The sequence below is a fragment of the Alligator sinensis genome, unplaced genomic scaffold (genome assembly GCF_000455745.1).
Source record: "Alligator sinensis unplaced genomic scaffold, ASM45574v1 scaffold1560_1, whole genome shotgun sequence".
Taxonomy (NCBI): domain Eukaryota; kingdom Metazoa; phylum Chordata; order Crocodylia; family Alligatoridae; genus Alligator; species Alligator sinensis.
This window is the reverse complement of record NW_005842757.1, coordinates 374,959-381,852: the sequence shown is the minus strand read 5'-3', so window position 1 is coordinate 381,852 and position 6,894 is coordinate 374,959. Positions and strand designations below refer to the sequence as shown.

Genomic DNA, 6,894 nt, shown 5'->3' with positions numbered 1-6,894 from the left:
TAAGCTTTGCCTGGCTGTATTATCGAAACAAATGGCTCATGTGTCACAGACTAGAAGAAGATTGTGTTACTAGCATTGCAATTTCATTTCATTTGCTTATCAGAAATCTAGGCTGGGTTCAGATGGGTGTAGCTTTGCATGTCACAACAAGGAAGCAAGGCTGTTGTGTATGTATCTGGAGGCATCTAAAGAAATCTTCCCAGTGCTGAGAAGTCTGCCGGTGACTATTGTTGCAGCAATTGAATTCAGTCATGCTCTCTTGGCTACGGCACAGAACTGCTTATGGAAGCACATCTCCTATTTTAAGAGCAGAGTTAGGTCCTGCTCGATTTGGCCTTTCTTCTGAAGCGTTCATTATTCTACCTTCTCTCAGGGAGCAGAAGTGGCACTTGGTTTGAATTGTAGCATCGTTTTTATTTTGTGATTATTTATTTATTTACTTATTTATTTATTTCAGAGGTCCCTTTCTCCAGTTGCACGATCGATCGGCGTACTAGTCTAGGACTTACAAAAGCCTGGATGGCCACATTTTTACCTGGAAGGCCTATGCTGAACTTCCACTCTTTTGGACCACAGATTCATCAAGTTAGTGGCCACATAGAGCTGTTCTGGATGTCATGGGGAACTACAGCAGAAGATGCTTTTCATCCATCCAGGTATGTCAAAGGGCTCTGACTGTTGCTGTAACCCATCCCAGCTGAGGCACGGATTGAAGTATTGGTGTTTGATCTTCACCTAGACATGACTTAATGCATCTCAAGCGCTCTACCCCTAGCACAGGTGACCTGTGAGGAGGATAGAGAAGATGCAGGAGGTGTCACATGCATAGCAAGGGTGATGTGTAGGCCACCAGCTAGGTGTACCAGTCAGTTGACCTCTGAAACAGGCTGTTGATCCCAGTGGGAGAAATGTCTGAATAGTGATGTCAAAATGAAGGAGCTGAAGGTTTGCCTTTTTTTTTTTTTTTCTTCCCCCTTCATCACCTGCCAGTTCCAGGCCAGAGTCGGGGGTGTTGCATGTACGGCCTGTGGAGCTGTGTCATTTGGCCCTCGGGACTCCCAGGGAGCTGGGAGTTTGGGGTGGGGGCAGCAGGAGTGAGACCCACCACTGAAATTAGGGGTATGGAGCACCACTGGGCATGTATTGGCAGCAAGGTTAAGTGAGGGTTGCATGGAGATCCTGCTCAGGGCAGGGGGGAAAAGGCAGGGCGAATTTGATGGCAGGCCCACTAACTGCATGGCATGAAACCTTCTGTCCCCTGTTGTAGGCCCATGGTGGTGGTGATGACCTGAGAGCTGTGGAAGCCAAGGGTTTGTCTGTGTTGGCTCTGGGCTGTGCCTGGGACTGCCCTGGAGAAGGATGCTCGGCCCCCTCTTTGTGCTCCAGCTCATGGGCTTGAGGCTGCACAGCTTTGAGCAGCCTAGCACCAGCATGGCTCTTGAGCTGTCCCTTGTCTGGAGTGCGTGGCCTGTGCTCCAGCACGGCAGGGCAGCTGTCCCTACAGTCTGGGCTTCAGCAAGACCGAGGCACATGGCCGAGCAGTGCCCCTGGGCTTGGTCTGGGGTTGGTGCACATATGCCCCAAGTGTCCAGGGGGGTTTTGAAGGTGTTCAGGTAGCTCCAGGGCAGGATGGACTGTGGTGTTTCAGAGGAGAGCACTATTGTGCATTTAGGAGGGTGTTGGCCATATGACCCATAGGCTGGATCCAGCCCCTGGAGCCCCATAATTCAGCTCCTGGTGCTGCCCCATTGCCCTCTATGCTGGGGCTGGATTCTGGGCTGTCTCTCTCACTGGAGCTGCCACCCTGGACTGGCTCGGTAGGTGCCACATGCACTGGATCAGGCAGGAAGGTTGCAGGGGGGGTCCATGGGCCTGATCCAGTCTGTGGACCCTCCCCATAACACTTATTCAGCCCATGGGGCCAGCTGAGTTTGACACCCCTGACTTCCAGCTTTAAAAAAAAAAAAATTGTGCAAGCTAGGGTCTGGCAGGATCTGTGAACGTGCCTGTTTTATCTTTGCTGGGGACTGCATATAGCCAAGAACGCTTGCTTAAGGCAGCGGCCAGAAGCAACTGAACTCCTTCCCGAATTCAGACAAGTGGGACAGTAGTGGACTCCATCCGGCAGGCACCCTGGCTTCATGCTGTTGTTTGGAAGAAAGGCTCAGAATAGGCACCTCTGGGTGTGGGATGCTCACTGGCTATTGTTTTCTGAAGGCCTCTGTCTTGGACAGACTCAGAAAGACCAGAGGGATGAGTCATGGCCTGAACAAAAGCTGTGTGGGGCCTTCAAAAGCCTAGAGGCTTGTCTTGGAGTTGCAAAGAAACTGTTCTGTATTCCTCAATTCTTGTTGTAGTTAAAGAAGAAAGATATTGCAAGCCTGAAATGCTCAGAATTTAGCTAAGTGTTCAAGCTGGAAAGGACTGACATCTTCATAATGTCCTGCAAATGCCATACTAATTAGTGATCAGATAGGTGACTGGTCACTAACCCAGTAAGTTTAGGTTAAATATGCAGTGTAGCTAAACATCGATTTCAGAAGTGAATGTTTAAATCCGTGTCTGCAAAGCTCTGTCATGATCTTTGTACATCTAGTATGAGAATAAATTGGAATCAGGGTTGTTGAAGGCAGAGCACCTGCAGCCCCTGTATTTCAGCGCTGCCTCTGTTAAAATCTGCATGCCTCTAGGGTGTCTCACTTCTAGGAGAAATTTTTCCCTATTCAAAGCCTTTGCTGAATTGAAGAATTTAAAAATAAAAATAGACTAGAAGAGTGCACAGCTCCTTTGTACAGCATGCTCTTTCATATCCTAATCATTCAATAGATAAAACATGAGCATGGCTCCCTGGTGCCATTGTCTGTGCTCAGTGCAAAATATTATTCCAAAGTACATACATCAAAAAGACAAATTATTTCCTTTAACTTAAAATGAAGAAAAAAATGGCAAAGGAAAAGGAAGTCAAACATCATGTACCTCAAGAGATGACTTAGGGGCATGTTTTGGCAGAAAAGGAGATCTAAGTAAAGAGCAAGTACTTGCTCCCAGACCTTTTGTCTGGTGATTTGAGCTCTCCAGCTCTGGCCTACCACAGTTAGTGATGTCTTTCCTGTTTGAAAAGTAACCGCTGGAACTGCCTTGCCCAAATCCATATTGACCCATTTGGGAATAGTCCTCACTTACTCCATAGGAAACCTGAACCTGGGCTATATTTGTCAGTGTTTCCATGGATTGGTGGTATAAGTATGGGCAAACCTAAAATGGAGGTTGATGAAGTTCCACGTATGCGTCGGTGGCACTGAGATGTGGATCGCTTGCTTCAGTGTTCAAATTGGAAACCATGTTGGGTAACGAGCATCACTAGTCATGTGCCGGATTGCTTCCAAGTGAAGTGTTCTGAATCTGGTTTCATTATGTTTTACATAATCTCCAGTGTGTGTGGTGGGTTGGTTGTTTGGCTTCTTTTGTTGAGTACAATAACAACGAGTAATGAAGCAGCCAATGCTTTTGAAAAGTTGGTATTTTCCCATACAGGAAATTAGCTGGACTATTACAGTACTTTCTCAGCATTGAAAGATCTGCAGTGCCTTCACTACACGCTGACTTTCTTGTGACACCTATATTTAAAGCAATTAGCATGAACGCTACTGCCACTGGTTCAAAGACTAACAGAACAAATTAATCTATAGTCTAGAGGCTTGTTGTCCAATAGCTGAATGAACTTCAATGTTGACCTCATTAGGCTAGAAACATTCTTTTATTTGATTTGGAAGAGTTTTTGATGGTAGGCAGATAATGTTTGAATATGAATATTCCTATTTCTATAGGTTTTTATGGTTTTGGTTGTTGAAACTAGGTCTAGGTGGGGCAAGGACGTAGTCTCTCTGAAATAAGCATGGGAGAACCAGGTTGAAATCCCTGATCCATCCGATGCAAGCTTTGTACTTCGGTGCATTGAAGAATCCCTGATCCATCAGATCTGGGCCACAGGTGAGATCCTGAGTCTGCCACATACTAATTAAGTGCCATAACAGCCAGGCTACCAAGTGCCGAGGGGTGGTTCTCAGTCTCTCTTGTTGGAACCACTTCCCTTTGCAAACGTTTTTAGCGGGCCACCGTTTTCTGCGGTTAGGGTTCTTGCTTGGTATGCGGAAATTTAAGACCCTGTTCTGAATGAAGCACGGTGCAACTCTAACCTGGATTTCCCCTGTCCTGGGTATGTACCCGAAGCACTGGGCTATGGGCTGTTCTGACCAGCGTCTCTTCCCCTTTATTTATTTATCGGCACTTCTCAGCCAATCCTTTGGAGCGCCTGCTGGGCTCTAGTTGTGACGCTCGTTGAAATCCACATGACTGCTATTTAATGATTTAAATAGTCATGAATGATTTAAACAGTCATGAAGGGAGCTCTGAGAGAAGCGCACGTAAACATACAGCAAATATCCAAATGTTCCTTGAGAGAAATTTTAATTGCTTACCATGTTATAACCATTCCATTATGCATTGCTTGTAGTATTGCAAAAGCATGGCTACAGTCAGAAAATCAACTCTAAAATGACATCTGGTGTTTATTTTCCATAAATATCTTCCGCATTAAATATTCTTTAATTTAAAAGTCACCACATGATTTGTTTAATTACTGCACCAGCAGAATTTCACACGCAGTATCTGAAAATCCAGTTATGTTCCTTCCCACTTTGGGAATTTGGACCATGGCAGGATGCCCCGAGGCACAAGAGATAAGGATGACTTCTTCCCTTATTATATTGACTTCCTGTGGCGGCAATAATCCAGTTCTGATTTTTTTTTTTTTTTTTTTTTTTTTTTTTTGTAACTAAACTTAAACCTATTTGATGGGGTAAGGTGAGGAGAAAGCTTGGAGAGGACAGGTGAGCTGGTTCATTTTCCATTCCTGAAAACCTGTCAGCAAGGAACTTGAAGCTGCCCGAGATTTGAAAAATATAAAGTAAGGTTCACCATCACCTTTCACCCATGTCAGGAGTGAGTACAAGCCAGTCAGACTGGCTGCAGCTCCCTCTTTTATCAATAATAAGAAGCAAATCTCTTGTAACATGGCACCCGCTGAAAGGTGAAGGCCAGCTTGAGGTCTTGGAGCGAGGTTTTCAGGGTGCTAAAGTCTTGTTCACAAACTGCAGAGGAGACGATTTTACCCTGCATTTAATAAGGTAACACTTTGTTCCATGTAAAAGCCAGCATTAGTAACGAGGTCACGCTGCCATGAATAAACATAAGCCGATGCCTGAGTTCAGGAAAGCACTAGCGTGCGTGTTGGCCAGAGTCCTACTCTGAATTGGATTCTGAAATATTAGACTTGGCTGGTCTAATACTAGTTTAATATTTTAAATTAAACTTGGGAAAAGTTATCTTTCAATGCACCGAAGTACAAAGCTTGCATCTGAAAATTTTCCATTTTTCTGCAGACCCCTACAGCACTGTTGCAGGTGATTAGCTTCTGTGGCAGGCTAGTGCCCTTGAGCCTCTTAGAAACACCACATTAAACGATGGCTGAACTCTTGCATCTCGGGTAGCTGCCTCTGCATACAGAGCAAGTCTTTCTGGGACAAAAGGACTTCCGCCATAAGAGCGCCGCGTGCACGCACGTCTGTCGTACTTGCGTGGTAGGAGGGAAGTGCTCCTTTGGCCGTGCTAGGAGCGGATGTGTCAAAGACTCATCGGTTAAGTCTTTCACAAGCAGACGTCTACCATGACCGACGGCGCGGCTCTAGGGAAGAACCAGCAGTCTGTGTTCAGGATTCGCATACAAAGGGGTGAACAACTCAACCCTGAATTTCCCCACCCCCCTAATCACAATGTGAGAGTTGGAGATGTCCATTTATTCACTCTATAGCCTGTTGGAGCCAATATGATGATGATTTGCTTTATAGCGAGTCAGACTAATAGCTCTGAAATTGTTACGAGCCGTCAAATGGAGAATCTCCCATGTATCAAATCCCTAAGAATTTTGTATTCACATACCTGCTTCCTTTAAAAAAACAAAACCAAAGAAACAACCCCCCCCCAAACCTTTTATAGCCGAACTTGAGAAGAAGGGATTCATTGAATTAAGAATTTATTTTCAGTATACTTTTAACTGTATTGAGATGCTGCTTTCAGTTGTGGATCCGAACGTTCATTTTGAGTTGAAGCGTTGGTCCCAAATCTTAATTTTTTTCTACTGACTGGGGGAAATGGGCAATATAACTTTATGCTAAGTTAAATGTAACAAGCAGCTGAGGGAAGTAATGGAGACAATAGAAAGGCTGGAGAAATTGGGATCTACTTCATAAAGAATTGCAGCATGCCGGCAGGATGGAAAAACTCGGAGGCATCCATAGTCCATGGAAATAGGAAGTCCTTTTGAACTGAAAACCCTTTGGAATTGAGCTGGTTTTCTGTCTGGAAAGAAGCTATTAGCACTTTTTCTTCCAGTGCCAAGGTCCCCTTCTGGCACTTGGAACGGAGAGTTTCAGGATTTTCTCTTTTCTTACCCCCCTCCCCCCCCCCCCCCCCCAAATAAAACAAAACAACCCCAAAAAACAGTTTTGTGTGGATCTTAGTTTTTTTTTTACATGTTACCAGCAAACAAACCAATGAACAACCTTGGGCACTTGTCCTTCCAAACAATTGCTTCCACTTAATTTTACTACGTAATGTTAATGGCATCTTACATTTGGGTATTTAGAGTTTTTGGTAGAATAAAGGCTACAAAGTCAGACACCACCCAACCCTATAACCTGGCAATTGAGGGACTTTGTTTCATATCATTAAGAGGATCTTTCAAAATATTATGATCTGCAAACTTGAAAACTAAAACGTGTTTAAAGGTAGTCATTGGTAGTCGTGTCTCGGCTGGAAACTGGTGTCATGTATATT

At 44.7% G+C, this 6,894-nt stretch overlaps 1 long non-coding RNA gene across 1 annotated transcript; it reads left to right on the top strand.

Moving 5' to 3' along the window:
- Window positions 1–468: 468 nt before the first annotated feature.
- On the top strand, window positions 469–6,522 carry LOC102367812. The gene is made up of 2 exons (XR_325056.1): window positions 469–656; window positions 5,442–6,522. It is a non-coding gene; the product is annotated as an uncharacterized LOC102367812 (long non-coding RNA).
- Window positions 6,523–6,894: the final 372 nt, after the last annotated feature.